Source organism: Muntiacus reevesi, chromosome 6, assembly GCF_963930625.1.
Source record: "Muntiacus reevesi chromosome 6, mMunRee1.1, whole genome shotgun sequence".
In the NCBI taxonomy this organism is placed as follows: domain Eukaryota; kingdom Metazoa; phylum Chordata; class Mammalia; order Artiodactyla; family Cervidae; genus Muntiacus; species Muntiacus reevesi.
This window is the reverse complement of record NC_089254.1, coordinates 8,665,038-8,674,379: the sequence shown is the minus strand read 5'-3', so window position 1 is coordinate 8,674,379 and position 9,342 is coordinate 8,665,038. Positions and strand designations below refer to the sequence as shown.

The 9,342-nt window shown below is 37.8% G+C and overlaps 1 pseudogene; it reads right to left on the bottom strand.

Annotated features, from left to right (window-relative positions):
* Positions 1-440: 440 nt before the first annotated feature.
* LOC136170420 (gametocyte-specific factor 1 pseudogene) lies at positions 441-934 on the bottom strand (annotated as a pseudogene).
* Between the last annotated feature and the right edge of the window lie 8,408 nt (positions 935-9,342).

Genomic DNA, 9,342 nt, shown 5'->3' with positions numbered 1-9,342 from the left:
AACCACTGAATATTTAGCATCCATATTGAGATATACTCTAAGTGTACAATGTACAATGGATTTTGAAGACTTAGTATAAAAAAAAAGTCTCATTAATAATTTTTATACTGATTATACCTGAAATGAGAAATATTTTAGATACCTTGCATTAGACAAAGTATTACTATTGAGACTACTTTTGCTCATTTCTTTTTGCTTTTAATTTATTTATTTTTCAAGTTATCTGTAGTGATGGTTTATTTGAAACAGTTCTGAGCATGAAGTTTCTTTCTTGCATCAAATGAGTAAGCACTCATAGAGGGGGAGAAAAAAAAGGTACTTGTCACTTTGAAAGTCACAGATAATTTATCTTTCTATAATTAGGTTAGGAGGAAAAAAATGAAGAACCCACTGCAGCAGGAAGAAGCAAGGGACTCGCATTTGATGAGACAGATATTCAGTTACTGTGCATGTCCACTGTTTTTCCATGTTAGAGGCTTGGGAACTTGCATGCCTAAAGCCAGGTTACTCTTAGGCGCCATAACAATGTTGTTTGGCTGGCAGGGCTGTTGTTAGCACAGTAGTTGGCAGTGCCTTCAGACAAATGGGGTGCTGGTCTGTTCCTACAAATCTTCCATCCCTGTGTTCATCGTGAGGAGGGCTCCTGCTATGTGCTCTCAGTCAGAGTCTCTTGTCCAAGGTTCCTGGATGACTATATCCTGCTCAATACCGCTTTTGTCATCACAACTTGAGATATGCCTGATTTCAGCCAGAGGATGGTAAGCACTTAAGGGGCAGGTAGCCAGATTTTTTAAATAATCAGGATTATTCTTTTTGTACTTGATAAGATGATAAGGAAACCTGCAGTCACATATCTGATTTTTTTTTTTTTTAAATCATAGGGACATTGTAACAGCCTTTCAGGGTCCAGGGTATCAATGTAAGTTTCTTCCATGTTGGAAATGAAGGAGCCAAGTCCAAGTGCTTGGCCGAGACACTCTCTCCCCATAGTCACCTATTTTTTAAATGTGACCACTAGAAAATTTAAAATGCATATGTGGCTCATTATATTTCTGTTAGACAGTGCTGAGTAGGACTACATGATTGTTTTTTATCTTTTTCCATTAAAATTCTTGGAGGGTAATCAGTCCTTACAGCTTTTCCTCTCAAAATGTTTTTATTACCTTTCCAACCCCTATGTATGTATTTTCTCTAACAGTGACCTAAATGATCTCCAAGATGAAGGGAATTTTATAATACTGAAAACAACTTGGAAATGAAATCTTTGTTTCATATTTCTATACCCTTCTCTAGAAATTCTCAATTTACATTTGAACATCAACAAGAATTTTGAGCAATTTTGAGAAACTGTGATGTTCTTTGTCACTGTGTATGAATTATATTTGGCTTTTCTTAAATTGTCAACAATTTCAAGAATCATGTGCCTGAAATTTGAGCAAATTACCAGTAGATGGGAGCCTTGCAACTTTGAACCAGCTAGGACTTTTATCCTACCTTTAAGACCATAAACTGTATGCTACCAAATATTGAATAACTATATGTTGAGTGCTTACAGAGCTAAGCTCATACCGTCTCAGGTATGAATAACATGACTGTCCTTCTGGTGTCCACCATGAAATCTGTGGCTTATGAATACATACTTGTTCCTTTCTTCTTATTCCCCATCTTGGGAGGACCAAGTGGCCCCGTTCTGCTTCCTTAACCCCATCTAGGTTCTTCATGGAGACCTTGCTGAGAATCTGCCATTGTTGTTGTTCAGTTGCTAAGTTGTGTCCGACTCTTTGCAACCACATGGATTACTGCACGCCAGGCCTCCCTGTCCTTCACCAGCTCCCGGAGTTTGCTCAAACTCATGTCCAATTGAGTCAGTGATGCCATCCAACCATCTTATCCTCTGTCATACCCTTCTCCCCTGCCTTCAGTCTTTCCCAGCATCAGGGTCTTTTCCAATGAGTCAGTTCTTCCCATCAAGTTGCCAAAGTATGGAGCTTCAGCTTCAGCATCCATCCTTCCAATGAATATTCAGGACTGATTTCCTTTATGATTGACTTGTTTGATCTCCTTGCAGTCCAAGGGACTCTCAAGAGTCTTCTCCAACACCACAGTTCAAAAGCATCAATTCTTCAGTGCTCAGCTTTCTTTATGTCCAGTTCTCACATCCATACATGACTACTGGGAAAACCATAGCTTTGACCATACACTAAAAACCTTTGTTGGCAAAGTAATGTCTCTGCTTTTTAATATGCCATCTAGGTTGGTCATAGCTTTTCTTCTAAGGAGCAAGTGTCTTTTAATTTCATGGCTACAGTCACCATCTGTGGTGATTTTGGAGCCCCCAAAAATAAAGTCTGCCACTGTTTCCATAATTTCTCCACCTATTTGCCATGAAGTGATGGGACTGGATGCCATGATCTTAGTTTTTTGAATGTTGAGTTTTAAGCCAGCTTTTTCACTCTTCTATTTCACCCTCATTAAGAGGCCCTTTAGTTCTTCTTCGTTTTCTGCCATCAGGGTGCTGGCATCTGTATATCTGAGGTTATTGATATTTCTCCCAGCAATCTTGATTCCAGCTTATGCTTCATCCAGCCCGGCATTTCATATGATGTACTCTGCATAGAAGTTAAATAAGCAGAATGACAATCTACAGTCTTGACATACTCCTTTCCCAATTTGGAACCAGTCCATTGTTCCATGTCCAGTTCTAACTGTTGCTTCCTGACCTGCATACAGATTTCTCAGGAGACAGGTCAGGTGGTCTGGTATTCCCATCTTTTAAAGAATTTTCCACAGTTTGTTGTAATTCACACAGTCAAATGATCTAGTGTAGTCAATGAAGCAGAAGTAGGTGTTTTTCTGGAATTCTCTTGCTTTTTCTATGATCCAACGATATTGGCAATTTGATATCTGGTTCCTCAGCCTTTTCTAAATCCAATTTGCACGTGTGAAAGTTCTTGGTTCACATACTGTTGAAGCCTAATTTGAAGGATTTTGAGCATTACTTTGTTAGCATGTGAAATGAGAACTGTGCAATAGTTTGACCATTCTTTGGCATTGCCCTTCTTCGGAATTGGAATGAAAGCTGAACTTTTCCAGTCCTGTGGCCACTGCTGAGTTTTCCAAATTTGCTGGCATATTGAGTGCAGCTCTTTCACAGCATCATCTTTCAGGATTTGAAATAGCTCAGCTGGAATTCTATCACCTCTACTAGCTTTGTTCATCGTAATGCTTCCTAAGACCCACTTGACTTTGCACTCCAGGATATCTGGCCCTAGGTGAATGATCACACCATTGTGGTTATCTGGGTCATGAAGATCTTTTTTGTATAGTTTTTCTGTGTATTCTTGCCACCTCTTCTTAATATCTTCTACTTCTGCTAGGTCCCTACCATTTTTGTCCTTTATTGTGCCCATCTTTGCATGAAATGTTCCCTTGGTAGCTCTAATTTTCTTGAAGAGATCTTTAGTCTTTCCCATTCTATTGCTTTCCTCTATTTCTTTGCATTGTTCACTTAGGAAGGCTTTCCTATCTCTCTTTGCTGTTCTTTGGAACTCTGCATCCAGATGGATATATCTTTCCTTTTCTCCTTTGCATTTTGCTTCTCTTCTTTCCTCAGCTATTTGTGAGGTCTCCTCAGACAATCATTTTGTCTTTTTGCATTTTTCCCCCCTTGGGTATAGTTTTGATCACTACTTTCTGTACAGTGTTAGAAACCTCTGTCCATAGTTTTTCAGGCATTCTATCAGATCTAACTAATGCCTTGAGTCTATTTGTCACTTCTATTATATAATCGTGAGGGATTTGATTTAGATAATACCTGAATGGCCTAGTGGTTTTCCCTGCTTTCTTTGATTTATAGCCTTGTCTAACTCAATGAAACTATGAGCCATGACGTGTAGGACCACCCTAGATGGAGGGGTCATGGTGGAAAGTTCTGACAAAATGTGGTCCACTGGTGAAGGGAATGGCAAACTACTTCAGCATTCTTGCCTTGAGAACCCCATGAACAGTATGGAGAAGATCTGCCATATCCTCCATCTAATTCCTGGGCCTGAGTAGTTCATCCTGCAGATTCACTGTGGGGTCCCCTACCTCTCACCATGGTGGGCCTCATGGCAGGCTGCTTTGGATCTCAATGCATACCTTTACCATCCTTTCCATCGCTTCCATTGTGGGAGCATATGAAATCTTCTGGGTTGTCCACTCGAAAGTTAGGGAGATGATGCTTTCCTTTGGCCAGACTTGTCCACTCTTTTATGCTGCTGGGCCTACCCCATGTTGGCCTAGGACACCCGGCCCGGTGGATTTCTCCCAGGCGACCAAATAGGAGGCACAGCATGCAGAACTCTACTTTCAATATCCCCCAGCTCCCCGGTTTAGCTAATCCCCCTTCTCCACAAGTCTCTAGGTCAAACCCTGGAGAAGCAGCACCTGTCTCCTGTGTCCCACCTCCTCTTGCCTCTCCCGTCTCTCTCCCTGTTTGCCTTTCCCCACCTCCACCCCAAAGCACTCATACTGGTCTTGTTCTTTTGCTGAATGGAAGGAGCCCTTGTGTCAAGCCTCTCTTCTCTCTAGATTTTATTTTCTTTTGTCATATGATCCTCCTTTACAACCCCAACATCATATTTGAGACTTAAGGCAGGTAGAGATGAGAAGATCAATTTACACCCTAGAGTAACTGGATTAATAAAGATTTTCAAAATATTGTACATGAACCAAATGTATTTTCACATAATTTTCTAATATGTGCTAGAAGCAGAAATGTCACTTTGAACATTTTTTTTTGGAATGAAGGGAAGATAAGAATTTATGTCCAAAATAGACTTTAACATATCTTTTTAGTATTCTCAGACATGTGATGGCTTGTATAAAAATCACTTCTCTTGGTCAGTAGCATCTTGTAACCTCTCTACTGCATGAGGTCATGATTTGCCCAAAGAATCAAAACTGTTCTTTTTAGTTTAGAAAACTAGATACTCAGCCTATCTAAATGGACTGTCTGTATCCCCTACAGATATAATTATAATGAGATCTTATTTTCTGCTTCTCCTAAGTTAAACCTAAAACCACAGGTCAAATATATGTCTACCTCTTCCTTATTCTTTGTTCACAGAACTTTTCTTTTTTATGAAAAGAATTAGAGAGCAAGGATGAGACGTATTTGATGGTTCATGATCCTCTTTGTCGGACTTTTTTTCTCTGATTCTGTCCTAGCTTATGAACACACTAAAACACATCTATTTGAATTTGGCTGATATCTTCCATGAAAAAAATAAGCCAGTCTTATTCCTCAGCATCTACTAAAGATTTCAGGCAAATTTGGGCGGGCGGGGGGGTGGGGGGAGGAGGGCGGGGTGGGAATCTTTCTTATTTTTTTATAACATTCAAATTTTTTAAATGAGCAGTTGTTTTCTATAGGTTAAATCAATCCAATACCAGTAAGACAGATTGAAATGAGGCAATAACTAATTTCCAGATAGTATTTAGAATCTGGTGTGGTAAAAAGTGCTCTAGATTGAGAATCAAAAAAGAAAAAATTCTAGTGCAGCTATCATTGCATATATATTTTTGAGTAGCTTATTAATTTTGCTGGGTAGAAATTCCTTCTACTATAAAACATGGGGTTACATGAACATTTCTTCTCACTCTGATAAAAATCTGTGATTCTAATAGCTGGAGACGGAAAGTGACCACATAGACTGAAAAAACAGACAAGGACCCATTTCCATCAGCTGCCCCCACTTCTAACTATGCCCTTATATATTTCCTTCCAAACCAACCAGGGATATGAACTGTCTGGCAGAGTCACCAGGACAAAGGATTAAAGGAAGAAAAAGGGATCCAGATGTTTCCATTTGGAGTAATTGAATTTTCAGACACGTCTAATTCAGATGAGCTCTATCCATGGACAACCGAGCCAAGGACATAAAGGGGACTTTTCTAATTCAACTGGGTTCCTGTGATACCACTTCCCATTTAGCACTCTATCAATGTTACCCCCTCACATGTCTGTGATGACATAGTTGGAGTCAAGAGGAAGGACACCCTTAATCAAAAAGCAAATTAAAATCTCCAGGCCCCCCGTGGTTTCACAGTAGTATTTATTGCATGCCCACTTAGTACAGAGTACTGTTTTTAAGTGCTATGATGAAAAGGTACAAAAAAGTAAGAATAATGGTACTCCAAAAAGTTCTCAGTTTAGTTGAAGAAAACATGAACACTATAAAAAACTCCACTTTATGGCCTTTTAAAAACCTCATATAAATAGCAAATGTTTTTATCTACACATTAAATGTTTCCTTTAATCTTTCAAGGTTAGTCTCACATATAAATTTAATTAATCAAACCAAGAAGAAGGGGCCAAAATTTGCATCCTGCTTGGAAATTTGGATCTTCATCTCCCAAGTCTTTTAAATTGTGTGGTAGATTTTTAGCTTAAAAACTAAGTAAGAAACTGAAACCACCAGCAGACAAGGTAAGCGTGCAACTTGCCGTCCTTTTCAGTTTGGGGAGTGAAAAGTGGGAACCTTTAAGAGATACATAAATAGAGCAAACTGGAAATGTTCCAGGTAAACGAGGAAACGTGGGTGCCCTTGCAATAAAGAAAATGCTGTATCTCAGGAGCTGGCGTGACCGGAATGAGCTTTACTTTGGGCCGGAATGTTGAGGCAAGAAATGCAGAACTGCGTAACCTGTCTGGGTGAGCCTTTCTTCAAGCCTGGAAAATTCGAGCTGACTTCTGTCACCTATTTCTTCCCCCCTTACCAATTCATTGCTTTCCATAAGCACTTGTTTTATTATTGAGACCAGGTTTGAGAGTATGGAGTGAGTCCTTAACTCCTGTTAAGGAGTTGGTTGCTGGCTAGTGCAAATAAGCCTCGAGAGTGACTGACAGTACTTAGGTGTGTCAGCAGGCATTGTAGAATAAACTGCCAAATAAGTTCCACAGACAATCAGTTAGAAGTTAGACAGAGACAGATCATGTTAGGATGGGTAAGGAAAAGATGTGAGGAAGAGATGTGGGATTCAAGTTAGGTCTTCAAGGATAAGGAGGAAATTGCAGTGTATAAGATGAGTGGCATATTGTGTTTATCATTTTTTTCTCCAACCAGCAAATGACAAACTATTAAATACAGACCAACAACAATAACAACAGTAATGAAACATCTATTAACATGTACAGCAAAGTGTTACAAGCCCCACTATATGTAATGGGTCTTATGAATCATTAAGAGAAGAACAAACATTTCTGTAGAGAAATGGACTAAAGACATGAAAGAAAATTAATAAAGAAATATGAATGGCCAATAGACATTTGAAAATTTATTCATTTATTAGTATGAAAAAGTGAAAAGAAACTTGACAAAATGGTGGGAGTAGGTGGAGGGAATGGTCCTCTTAGGACTGGTGGTAGGAAATATTATATTTGGATAATATTTTTAGAAAGTCAGTTTAGCCATATTAATCAATAAGTATCTTCTAAGCCAAAAGCTATTTTGATAATGCTACATAAGTGAAGCAATAGTACCTTGAAGGGGATTCCATCTTCCACCTTCCTTGTCAACACTCTTCTCTCTTCCTGAAATCAGAAAGTGTGATTTCAGAAATATCACTTTTAGAAATCCATCCTAAAGAGAGAATCAGATAATTGTACAAAGATCAAGCACATGCAAGGATGTTCAATATGGTACCATTTATATTAATGTGAAAAATTAGAATCAATTAGTAATACATCAATAAGATACTTACTCAATAAATTTGGTACACTTGTAGACTAGAAACTGAGAAGGTTGTCAGTGAGAAGGTGGTTGTGCATTGATATTTTTTGATATATTTAAATGAAAAAAAAGTTTGAAAATAGTATGCTATAGTCATCTCTCACTATTCACAGAAGATTTGTTCCAAGAGCTGCTGTGTGTAACCAAAATCTGAAGATGCCCAAGTTCCTTGTATAAAATTGTGTCGTACAATGAATCCAGTTGGTTTTCCACATTCAGTGGTTTTCCATCCTAGGATTCAACCAACCATGGATGGAAATTTGATCCACAGTTGGTTGAATCTGCAGACGGGAACTTGTTGAAAGGCTGACTGTATAATAAGACCCTATTTATGTGTAGTACATCCATCTATATATATTAGCTATATTATCTGTATGTATTAGATATAAATGCATATAAAAATATTGATATAATGACATATATCTATATTTATTTTAGATACATATCTAAAGGGCAAATATAATGGTAGAGTTGGTTAGGTTTGTTTTTTTAAAAATTTATGTTATATTATTTGAGTTTTACTCAGTGAATATGTGTTGTCTTTATAAATTATACTGTTAAACAAAAGTACTTTGATAAAAAAAGCAATGTCCATAAAAATAGGTATAGAAACACATTTATAAGGTTGTTCCTCATAGAGATTCTCAATATAAGTTACTGGTATTCCTGTAAGCCATATTTGGTGCAAAAAATCTGAAAAGGTATATGTCTCTACATGTCTCTCTTGATCCAAGGATATTTTTAAAATACTATCTAAATGTGACATTTAAGCCATTTCATCCAAATATTGTTTGTCTCACTGACCTTTTGAAAAAATATTACACTGCAGCAAACTGGGATTTTATTTTATGACAACTCCTTGGAGTGCATCTGATCTATATAGTTGGTTGCCCATGAGGTCTTGTGTCTTAGCCATTAATTCTAAGGACAGGATTAACATCCTTTTGTTGAAGCTAAGGAACCTATTAATGTTAGAAGAACATGCCTGCATAGATGATCATCCCACCTCCTCCCTTAAGTAAAGACTTGAGTTTTTCTGCAAGAAAGAATTTTGAATCCTCTTTAGGGTACAGTCAAGGTCCTATTGTTTCTTTTATGTGGTATCATCAAAGTAGCTTTGGCTTAGAATTTTGAGGGAATTATAAAAGTATGATTATTTTGGCCAAACCACCATAAACTCTCTGACATATACATGTAAAATAAATGCCTCTCAACGAGCATGCAAATTTGGTATTTGTCCTCCCTTATATACTGTATGACAAGGTAGCTAAATGACAGAGTGTTGCATGGTATAGTTATTTACAAAGCGGAAGAAAAATCTTCCCCAAATAATAACTATATTTTAGAATAATCAATGTGTCTTAGCCCTATTTCTGGTGCTAAATATCTACAGGAGAAAATTATCTCCTAGATGCATTCTTAATTTAAGATAGAAATATGTTGTTTGCATAAAAAAGAAGTCTTGTCACAAATGGCAGTAAATTTTAGAAAAATCTCTCTCCCCTCTCCCTCTCACACACACAGGATTCCCAAGCTCTATCTACTTCAAATCTATAGCATCTCACAT